The 11,611-nt window shown below is 38.1% G+C and overlaps 1 long non-coding RNA gene across 1 annotated transcript; it reads right to left on the bottom strand.

Moving 5' to 3' along the window:
• Window positions 1-1,102: 1,102 nt before the first annotated feature.
• On the bottom strand, window positions 1,103-9,124 carry LOC106148006. Its single transcript, XR_001233084.1, has 3 exons — window positions 9,114-9,124; window positions 8,059-8,115; window positions 1,103-1,180 (listed from the first exon to the last, which is right to left on the bottom strand). It is a non-coding gene; the product is annotated as an uncharacterized LOC106148006 (long non-coding RNA).
• Between the last annotated feature and the right edge of the window lie 2,487 nt (window positions 9,125-11,611).

Genomic DNA, 11,611 nt, shown 5'->3' with positions numbered 1-11,611 from the left:
TATTAAAATTGAATAATCTATGATTATGACTCACCTAGGGGAACATAAACTACAGATTGGAAAATGTATTTATAATATGCTGTATTACCAAAAATTTGCATTTTCTAGAAGGTAAGAAATGCAAAAAAAAACACAATCGAAAAAAGCATTGGAGAAAGGGAAAGAAAATTTTCAAAGAAAAACTGATATCTGATAAATATATGAAAAACAACTCAACTCATCAAACAGGGACTGTAAAACAATGAAGATATGTACTGTGCTACTTCACCAGATAAGATGACACCGAAAGGCAGAAAATACCAAGTTCTGCAAGGGTGTATAGAACTGGGAGCTTTCATATTTTGCTAGTGGGAGTGAACATACTTAGAACTACCTTGGAGAATGATTATAACTAGAAATTAACAAAGTAGTTCCTCTAGTACTATATTTTGATTAGAATCATCTGCATGTGGGAACATGGGTATTTGTATCAGGATATTTATTGTATAATCATTTACAAAAGCAAAATATTGTAAACAATTTAAGCTTTGAGGCCATGCGGAACTGAGAGTGTGAGGGTAAAAGGTTGATGTGAGTGATCTTTTTACAGAGTTAGTCAGTGTTTGGCGGCAAGCTATGCAAAGGGAAGGAGGGGTGCCCTGGAGATGACACTACAGTTTCAAATTCGAATGGATTAAAAGAGAACATGCTATTATTGGCACACATAGAAAAGGGAGCATACAAAGTTGTTTTGGAGAAAAAAGCTGGTTTTATAAGGAGCTTTAAAAATAGTATCATTGATTCAAATTTTCTTCTCATTCCGTTCCAGATCCAGCAACACTGTAGAAGTCTTGGTAAGACCTTCAGGCAGTGCACATGATGTGTGTTTGATATATGTAGATTTAATTCTGGCCTTGCTAACATATTAGCAGCCTCAGTTTGCTTACCTGTGAAATGGGGATGGAGTTTCTTAATAGGGTTCTTGTAATGATGAAGTACACTTTGTTCCAAGTCTGTAATTCTGCTTAGAAATGTGCAGGAGGCTTTAATTGGAGAGGATGAATTGTTGCCAAGAACTCTAAAGTGAATGGGCTCCCAGCTGATTGCAGGTTTACAGAAAAATGATGAAAATTTTTGGCTTAGACAGTAATGAAGAGGTGCAAAACAGCAATTCTTCTTTCACACAAAGTAGCAATTTACCCTGAGCAAGTTAAAGTAGTGGTGAATAATTTATTACAAAATATGAATCATGATGTGCATAATTTAGTCAAGGAAAAGCTCATACAAGTCAACTTCAGAAGGGGACATAATAACTCAGGTAATAGGCTTAGTGTCTCTGCGCTTTGAAACTCTGAAACATATGCAAAAGTAGAAAACTTTCCAATCACTTATTAGAGGAAAGGCATAAATTTTGTATGATCATGAACATCTGCATCCTATAGAATTTAATACTGTAATACATTCCATTAGTATGGCCACAAATACGTCCTAAGTAATATATATTATACCCAAAGCACTATGTACAAGAAGTTATAATGTATTATGTACAAGAAGTAATAATGTTTATACTGTAATACCTCTCTCTCTCTCTCACTGTAAACCTGTGTAGCATATGCTATGTATCTAAGTGCATTCCTTGGCTGTAGAAGTCAATGAAGTACATCTGTATGAACATTTTGTGTATGGTAATACACTACATCCTCTTGTATGTACATCATATGAGCATATACCTACAGGAAAGTATACCTACAGGAAAACAAAAAGGTGTATAAATGTAAGTAGTAAGAATTTTTAAAATATTCATATGAAATCAGTGATCTACTTTCCTCCTCACAATTTTTCATTTGTCAAAGGTCAAAACCTCCAGTGAAATTTATCTAGGAAGCATATAAAATGTGATCACCAATAAATAAAGTATTTTTAAAAATGTGAACCAGTTCATCCTAAATCCAAGCTTCCATATTTTCTAAAATATCTAAGCCAATAAAAGAACCTCCTTTCATTACTCAGATACATGAGTTTTACATGTTAAGAGTCCACGTATGTGTCCAGGTCCTTTCGGGTGGTTTCATGGCTTCGTTTCCCCTTTGCCTGACCTCTACTGCCTGGAATCTGGATCCACTGTTCACTCACAGCCAGACTTCCCCAGCAATTGGCAGTTAAATGCACTGCACGGTGCTGCTGTTCACAGGCTTTAATCTTTAAAAAGCTGAATAAAAACCCACTGTGGCTCTGCCTGACGGATAGGGAGGCAGGTAAAACAACACATCTCTGGAAGAGTTCAGGTTGGCACGTGTAAATACACACAGCAACCTATTCTAGACCTTAGGTTGCCATGGAAATGCAAATGATTCTGATTCTCTTTTATAGACATTAGATTGGCTCAGAAACTCAAATGATACAGATTCTCATGAATTTATAGACAGCAAAATTTGTGATGGTCAACAATAATGTCCTTTTTTTGTAATTGACTTGATATCACAATACCAACATTATCTATTTCAAATTGGTTTACGTTCTCCTAGGCAGGTGACTGTCTGAATTTTCAGCATTCCAGTATGTGAATAATTACACATTCGTGCATTTGGTTAACAATCCCTGAGCACTTGCTTCCTTGAGTCGTGGTGGTAGATCGGGAATACAAAGATTAATACCACACAGGGACTGTCCTTGAAATCAAACTCACTTAGAAAGAGAAAGAAGGTTAATATACAGCTAACTACCTGTAAGTGTGGCATGCATAATGCTAATGTAGACAAAAGTAATAAGAACCCTAAGGACAGCATTCAAGTCTACCCAGAAGCCCTGCTCAATAGCCTTCAAGTGTGGGTAGGATTTTGATGAGTGAAGAAAAAGGAGCTTATTCAAGGAGATATGAGTGAAATATTCAGTAGGCTCTCAGGACTGTCCTACAAGGAGGAAAGGGATACAGGAGATGGAAGAATCTAATGAATTCTCCCTCCGATGAGTGGGAGACACGGATGGCGTTTGGAAGGAGGATGGTAGAAACCGAAATCAGGTTTTCTGGTGCTGTTCTCAACTGGAGAGCAAGCTGCCACCAGTGGCTGGGCTGTATTCCCCAGACTGACACCAAAAATCAAGCGGACTTGTACAAATGCACCACTCAGATTATGGAAGCTGTGGAAAGGGCTGCTCCAAGTCTTATATATTCTGTAAACATGTACACTCCTGAGAAGCCTTGAAATACAATCACTTTGATGTTCACTGCTGCCAATTGGAAAGCATTTAGAGTGATTTGAGTGATCTAAAGAAAACACTTTAATAGTCATTTTCAGTGTCAGACCACGTAGCCCTGTAAAGGGGGAGGGAAAAGCCTATGTCAATGGACTGAGCACTAATAAATTCAGTTATTACTCCAGAGGACCACTTGTCAGTGATGGTGTCTCTGTCTGGGGGAGGTCAATCAACAGGCAAACACATTCCAACTGTCTGAGGGCACAGAGTTCCAGCGCCCTCAGGAAACAAGGCTGTACTCAACAGCTCTCAAACTACCTCCACCTACCTGCCCTTGCTTCTGGCAAATAAGGGCTCACTGTCACAGACTGCAAAGCAGAGAAGCCTTAACCATGGAGTTCAGGAGCCACAGACGACACCTGTTGGCCATAAGGGGCAGAGGACTGGAATTAGAGCTCTGTGCTCTGCCATCCTGTTTTATGTAGTCTGGCTAAAAATTTATTCCAGCTTGTGACTCAGTTCCATGAAAAGAGAAAGGAGGAAACATTTGCAGAATGGGTGCACCATCTCCAGGAAGGGCTGCAGGGGGAAAGCAGCCCATGGCAGTGGTTTGAGAGAAAGTTGTTCGAAGTTCCAGTCCCGTACTGAAGGGATTGGCAGTGCGAGTCACAGCATGATAGCTGGAGAAGAGAGATGATCGCAGAAAGAATTCCTATTATAGAGTATTCATTCAATAAATATTTTTTAATCAGCAAATAAGAGCAACAGCCTACACGAGGGCAATTGCCTGTACATTGTGCAGGTTAAAAATGATGCAGAAAGAATTACATTTATATTCCCATGCCTTTCTTCCTGAGGTGTTCTTGGTGGCCCCAGCAGGATCATCTGAGAGCTGGTTAGGCATGTGGGAATGTGGTCCCCACCCTGACCTACCGAGGTAGAGCCTGTGTTTCACCACTCTCCAGCTGATCACACCCACTTTTAAGTTTGAGAGGCACTGCTCTGAAGGTATTCCTAGTTATAGGCAACAAGAAAGGAAGGTGACCTGGAGACTAGGGTGTTTGGGAACTAGCAGGGCACTGCATTATCTTATAGCTACACAATCATGGTCTACAGGCTGTGAAGACAGTGGTTAAAGATCACAGGCTTTTGAGGGACAGACATACAGCAATAAGGACAGGCAGTGTGACCAGTACACTTGGTTATGCCAACTTGATTGGTGGAGCACACTTCTGGCTGTCTCTGGGTGACTCACGGGGCGTGACCCTGGGCACTGGTCCAGACCCTTATCTGCTCCTCTCTAGCACTGTTCCCCTGCTCTGCCTCCCAGCCACCATGAATTGAGCAGCTTTGCTCCACTGCACCCTTCTGCCGTGATGTTTCTGCCTTGGAGACAGCCAACCACGGACTGAATCTCCTTAAAACATGAGGCAAATTAAACCTCTCCTCCTCTGATTGTGGGTGTGGGCACTGTGTCCAGCAATGGGACAGCTAACTAGTGAACGAAGAAACAGCCATAGTTTGAAAGTGATTAACCTAGTCACAGGCTCTGTGAGGGACAGAGCTAGCACAGGAATACTATAAATGAAAGCTGGATAATGTAAGGGCACATACAAATCTTAGTACACATAAACCCATACCCACACACATATATGTAAATTTTAAATTTTTCCTGGTGCCAAAAAGAAAAGAGAACTTTACCTTTTTTATTAAATTTAGTAAGTTTTGGAGGACTTGAAATTGTATACACTTTCCCTTTTAGAGATGTATGTAAATCTTTTTAAAAGCTAAGTTAACTCTTTAAGGGTTTTGCTTCCCAGGAATGTCTTTTAGGGGAGGCTTTAGAGCAGTGTCTGTGGAATGCATTGCACAGAAAACCTCCAAGCTCCCTGTCTCTGTGGGCGTTTGGCATAACTGCCTGGCTACAAATTGTAACTATCTACTTGTCACAAAACTAAAGACTTATTTTTCCTTTAGAAAGGACATTTAACATGCACATAATAAGTTATCTCTGCCTTACTATGTAAATTGTGAATGCTTTTCTGTATTGCAATCTCTTTAGTGAATTGTTTGTGGCCAGGAACCAGCACTGCAGTCTAGTTGAATGCTTAATAACTAATAAAACTATTTTAATCACTTCTGCATTTTGGGTTGACAGGAGATTTTATCTGTAATTATTTCCCTAATATCAATAACAGGAGCATGAAGAATGATTGGATTGCCTCTGCCATTGCCTGAGTAGGTAAAATGACTTCCATTATATCTGTAAGGAAAAGACAGTAGATTGTCATTTCATTTCTATTTGAGAGTTCAGGATGCCCAGTAACAGTGTTTACTATATATCTCAAAATGGAATTAAACCAGTGTGAAATCCTCACAACTCATAGCAGGCTCCTTTAAGGCTGGGACTTGGCCATGCTCAACTCCGCCTCTCCAACACCTAGCATGGTGCCTGGCACACTGGCAGTACTTAATAAATACTTGTGAAGTGACTGAATGATAGGTGAAAGGCAGTTATTGAAGTGTGTGAGAGTGGCTTTGGGAAGGGAGGGGAGGGGTGCTACTGGCACTCTCAGTGGGGAGACCGGCATGATCATGTGAAAGTGTGAAACAGAGAGTGTGTGTAAGGCATGAAAAATCGTTTGCAGTTTCTGGAGTAAGTGTTGTAAGGGAAAGAGTGGTGTTGTGTCTGGCAGATCTGAGGTCTAGAGGTCTCCAGACTGACCCTAGCTGGCCTTGTCTCTCTCTCTCTCTCTCTGACATAGAAAGATGAAGAGGAGATGGAAGAGAAGACCAGTGCAAAGCAACTTTATTACAGGTATTGCAAGAGGAAGCTGTACAAAAGCCACTCCAGGGAGTAGGATGTCTGGAGCTGGAACACTGGCGAATCCAAGGCCGTTGTCCTGTTTTATGGGGTAGGAAACCTACTCTTGTGCCATTCATTGGAGGATCACTACTTGATTGGTCATTGGGCTTGTTGCTAGGAGGCTAGGTTTGATGGGTTAATAGAGAAATTTTGCTTAGGGAGAAGTAAACTACCTAAAGGGGAGCTTAGGCAAGTCAGTGCCAGCTATACAGAAGCAAGTAGATACAAGCTGCAAGCTGTTAGCTCAACTGTTTGCTGTGATGCAGAGGCTACTTCCTTTCTACTTCTTAAAGTGGTCTGGTTCCCTAATTTAACCTTACCTGAGGGTCCCAGCTAGTGGCATGAAGTAAATTTAGGAAACTAAACAGAGATCCTACTTCACTGTCATGGTAAAGTATCCTTCTTCATTGATTTCTGTTTCTCTCTGGTAGATTTTGAGGATCATCCACTGAAGTTGGTATTTTTTTCATGTGAATCTGGTGTCAGGCATAGTAAACAACTAAGCAGATAAATGAATAATTTCATATTTAACCTATTAAATAAAATAAAAATACACACCCACTATGCTATTCTGCCATACAAGGAAACTTGAGTCATTTATAGGAAAATGGATACAGCTTAAAACCACAATGTTAATTGAAATAAACCAGACACACAAGTTTAAATATTGCAGTTTCTTTTACATAAGTAATGAAAATTTTAAATAAAAAGCAAAGTACAAGACCGATGATAGGAAATAGATAGGTCAGACTTTCTCAAATAGGAAGGGGATCAAGAAAGGAAGGGTAGGGAGGGAAAAGGGATGAGGGAAGGACTAAGATGTGTCAGACAAGGAGTGTAAGCATTGTGTACTGCAAACATGCACTAATAAAAAATCACCAATTTAAAACAATAAATAAGCAGTAGAAGAGGAATACATTTCTATAGAATTATAACTAATACGGAGGTAATGATAGAATTAGAAATACAAATTTAATGTAGGTCAGTGTTTGATAGGTAAAAAGATATTTAGTATCTAATTATCTCCCCATGGATTATCTACCACTTACAAAGGGAAAATGTCACACACTCACACACATATATGTGAGAAATATAGTATACGTTATCTGAATCGAGATAAAATTAACAGTACCAGTATTAGAGCCAACTAAGACTATGTGTGAGGGACATAACATAATTTTCCTAGTGTAACTTATGAATATACATAATCTAAAGACAAAATCAAATTGAGAAATATGGTGTTTCACCAAAGGAGTATTCTATTCTCTTTAGAACTCTCAAGGCTAAGAAAGACCAAGAGAGACTGAGAGATGACTCTAATTGAAGGACACTGGTAAATAGATGTGGTAAATAAATAAAATGTATGATCCTGAATTAAATCCTGGGAATAGGTTAAAAAATGATAGGACATTATTAGGAGAGCTAGTGAAATTTAAAATAGATCACTGACGAGAAAACATTATAGCAATGTCTCATTTCTTTGCTTATATACTGATTATATAAAACAGTATCTTTGTTCTTAGGAAATATCCATTGTTTTAGTTTTCTAAGAAAAATAAGCACATTTGGGATAAATGAGAAAAATGTCTCCAACTTATTTTCAAAAGTTTCCTCAAAGAACATAGAATACAGTTACAGATAACAAATGGTACACAAATAATTATGTCTAGGTAAAAGGTATGGAGAATTTCTTCATTCTATTTTTGTAATTTTTCTCCAACTTTAAAATTATATCAAAATAAAGATTACCAGAGCATTGCAAGCTGATTAAAACAGGATAATGGTTACATCTGAAAGAAAAGAACAAATAGGTAACACTGAGAAAAAGCATATAAAGACATATGGAGACATTAAGCTGCTTGGAATGTCCCATATTTTGAGGTATTGAGCACATGGTTGTTTATCTTATTACTGTTCTTGGCATTCTCAACTTATTACTGTTTCTGCAGGTATAATTTATTTCATAATAATAAGAGACACCAAAAGGATATATGAGTACCCAAGATGATATTACTTACTTATGATGAAGTCATGGCTGAAGCTCAAATCTGCGGATTTTCATGAAGCCCATTTACCTGACATGAAACGTTGAAGATGATGATTAAGTCAATATGTGGCTGACTAGAAAACTCCAATCAATCATTCATCTGTCTGTACATGGGCCTAGTTGCAAATAAATGCACAGAAGAATAACATTGGATAACAGAGTAAAACTTCTGTGCTGACTAGATCCTTGATTCCTAAGCCCAATGCAAGTTCTGTGAAGTCACCTGGGACAGGTAGACAACTCTTTTCCAAGCTGCCAATGGCCAGATTTGAGAATCAGCAAACTGAACAGCCTTCTCTACCCTTCCTCCCTAATTATATCCAAGTCTTAGATTATGTATTCTTAATGCTGATAAAAGTTTTTACATGATCAGCTGCCCAGCAAATAGAACAAAAAGTCCTTCCACAGAAGCTTATTCATCTTCTCCTAAACTGTGCTCATCTCTTAATAAAAGCTGCTTGATGGGGGTCCTTGCCCTCATCCAAATAAAAATGATACACTCTAGGATGGCGTAGAAAGTTAATTGTGAGCTTGTTTCAACCAAAGAGCATTCTCTCATTTTGTTTTTAATTTATAAATTATCCTGGAGGCCAACAACGAGACCACAGAAGAAAGAATTATCCTGGAGGCCAACAACAAGACCACAAAAGAAAGAGACTCTCTAGTCTTGTAAATAGAAAAAACTGAGGAATTAGAATCTGCTTTATCTTGTGCGGAAGTCCAATCATAACACTTCTTTGTCTGCCTTCTTATTATGTGGCTATAAAAAGCTGTCACAGTACATTTAAATTTTCCTGTAGAGAGGAAATGTGCAGATTATAATGAAGGTGGGAATATGCTCATAACCATATGTTTGTTCACAGAGAAATGTGCCAGTATGAGAATTGTTCCCCTTTGACGTTCTGGGTAACATGTGGTGGTGGTGGGCGAGACTTCCACGGTCGGCCCCTTTGGTGTTTCTGCCCCTCACATTGTATCTTTACATTTTCAACGTAAAGATTTCTATAGCACCACCTCTTCCCTCACCTCCTCTTTGCTCCCCTGCTTTGCTCCTTTGTGATAAGGTGAGGTCTGAAAATACATTCCAATAATGTCATATTCCATGTACTTAGAGACAAAGGATGTGGTTGCTTAGCAACAAGGCCTTGGTAAAAATTTTGAGATTCTTTTACTTTTATTCACCATTTTGGGGCAAGGCTTACAAAGGTGTTTGCACAAGACCCAGGACCAGGAGGGAAGGAAATTAGCAAGTCCATCTAAAAAGGAGGCACACACAGGAGGAGGAGGAAGGAGCAGAGGGGGAGGAAGAGGAGGTAGAGGACATTAAGTCAGCAGTCATCTCAGTGAGAGCAGCCTGCCCAGTGGCCATGGGGATGGAGAGGGGATTAGAGAGACTTGGCCTCAGGTGGGACAGAGAGCTCCTCCTTTCCATCTTCCTGCAGTTTTCCCGGCTCCCACAAAGCTTAACTTGGGATTCCCATTGATTAGTTGAGACTGAAAGGCAGAGAAGAAAGGTGACTCACTGTTAGCCCCTCACAGCGCTCTTGCCTTGAGCAGTGTTGGTACAGATTGGGTGTGGCAGCAGCTGAATGCTTATTTTGTCTGTTACTAAACCTCCATAAAATATCTGTCATATTCTAGTTGATTCATTTATTTTCTTCATGACCTACTAATTTATTACTTGTTTTATTTTGTTTGGGATCTTTTTAAAATTTAGTTAGTACCTAGTTTACCTCTTTTATGAACCAGAACCTATTTTGGTGCACAGTAAAAAGTGAGTTAAATATTTTCTCCTTCAAATGTAAAATGTTTTCTATTGTCAGATAACCTACCTTTTCTCTTTTACTTGTGTAGTTCCCTTATCTTTTACGAGCTTTTATGACACTTGGATCTGTTTCTGCATTTTTTGTTCCATTCTGTCGCTCAGTTTTTTTGTTCCTTTCCTAATGCTATGTTGAAAGTAGTCATAATCTTTAATACAGTAAGTAAATTCTGATCTCATAATTTTCAAAATTGTAATAACTAATTTTAAATGTAAAATGTCTGGATTGGGATTTTTAATATGATTATATTGGTCTTTAAACTGAATTAAAGAGAGGTGACATTTTTGAAAGACTTAGTTTCTCCATTCACAAAATATTCTTTTATATCTGTCAGTGGATTTTTTACTGCCTCATAAAGTTTCCCACATGTTCCTTGCTATTATCACATAATTTAGTTGTGCTAATTATAAAAAGAATTTTCTCCTCTAATGGATCTAATTAAATACAGAGGAGAACAAGTCACCATCAAAGTTCTTACTTTCAACTAAATTCTTCACTCACAGTGCCTCTGTTCTTTTTGGAAGATGATTGGATTCTGAATCAGAGACTACTTTCAAGCATAATTTACTCTTGAAACCAAGATTTGCTGTTTCCAAAATGTTTTTTTTTCCTACAAATTAAATGCATTTGTATTATGTTTTATTTACATTTGTTTCTTTCTGTGAAAATAATAATTGTCACCATTCTACCGAGTTTTCATTAGAGAATTGATTTAATGACAGCTATGGTAAGTATTCAAAAAAATGACTTGTGCTGAAGATAATTGTCACATCTGAGGTCCAGCTTCACATAGGGCCAAGGCAAATAACGTCGGGAAAATGACACCACAGCTAAGCTTGGAGGGATCAGTAGGAGTTAACTAGGTAACCCATGGGCATTCCAGGCAGAGTAATGGGACAGGACATGGATCTCAAGGAACAGAGTCCGTGTATCTCTAACACAGAGGTAGGGGCGGAGGAGAGAAGTGGCATTAAATGATGAAAACCATTAAGGTTAAGGTCTGCATAAATGGGTTGTTTTACTTTAAATTTTAAAACACCTTCTTTTGTCTTTAATTAAAATTATTTTTAAGCAGCTCATAATAATTGTACATATCCAGGGGGTACAGTACGATAATTTGATACATGTATACAATGTATAATAATAAAATGAAGGATTTTTATCATTTAAAGGAAAACAAAACCCAGTTTGAAAAATGGTAAAAATGGAAAAATTGTTAACGGATCTGATACTACATGTATATTTTTCTTAGAAACTAGGATACTTCTGAATGTTATGCTACCTGAGTTCTGGATGAAATAGTTTTATGGCAGTTAATATCCATTAGCCTACAGTGAGGACAGTCCAGCCTGCATCCCCACCTCTGCTTTCTTGACAAATTTGTTGCTAATCAAAGTCCAAGCAGGTCAGTGTCTGCTGTGAGATGGAAAATTATTGAAGGCACTGTATATATGTTCTTTGCTTTAATAATGATGTTACAATACAATAAACCTTTCATAAATTGAAAATGTATCAAATATGCATAGCCTTTGAGTAGTTTCTTTCCCTTTCACTATATCTATTGTACCTTTTGGATCTTACTTACTCTTTCAATTTCTTACACTGAGGAGACAATATGATGCTTACACATGTGATTCTAATTTATTTCACTTATAAGTATGGTCTCTAGTTGTATCCATTTACCTATAAAAGCCTCAAGTT

Source organism: Chinchilla lanigera, unplaced genomic scaffold, assembly GCF_000276665.1.
Source record: "Chinchilla lanigera isolate Chin_1 unplaced genomic scaffold, ChiLan1.0 scaffold00013, whole genome shotgun sequence".
Lineage (NCBI taxonomy): Eukaryota > Metazoa > Chordata > Mammalia > Rodentia > Chinchillidae > Chinchilla > Chinchilla lanigera.
Note: the sequence above shows the minus strand (reverse complement) of the source record. Positions and strands in the feature narration are given on the sequence as shown.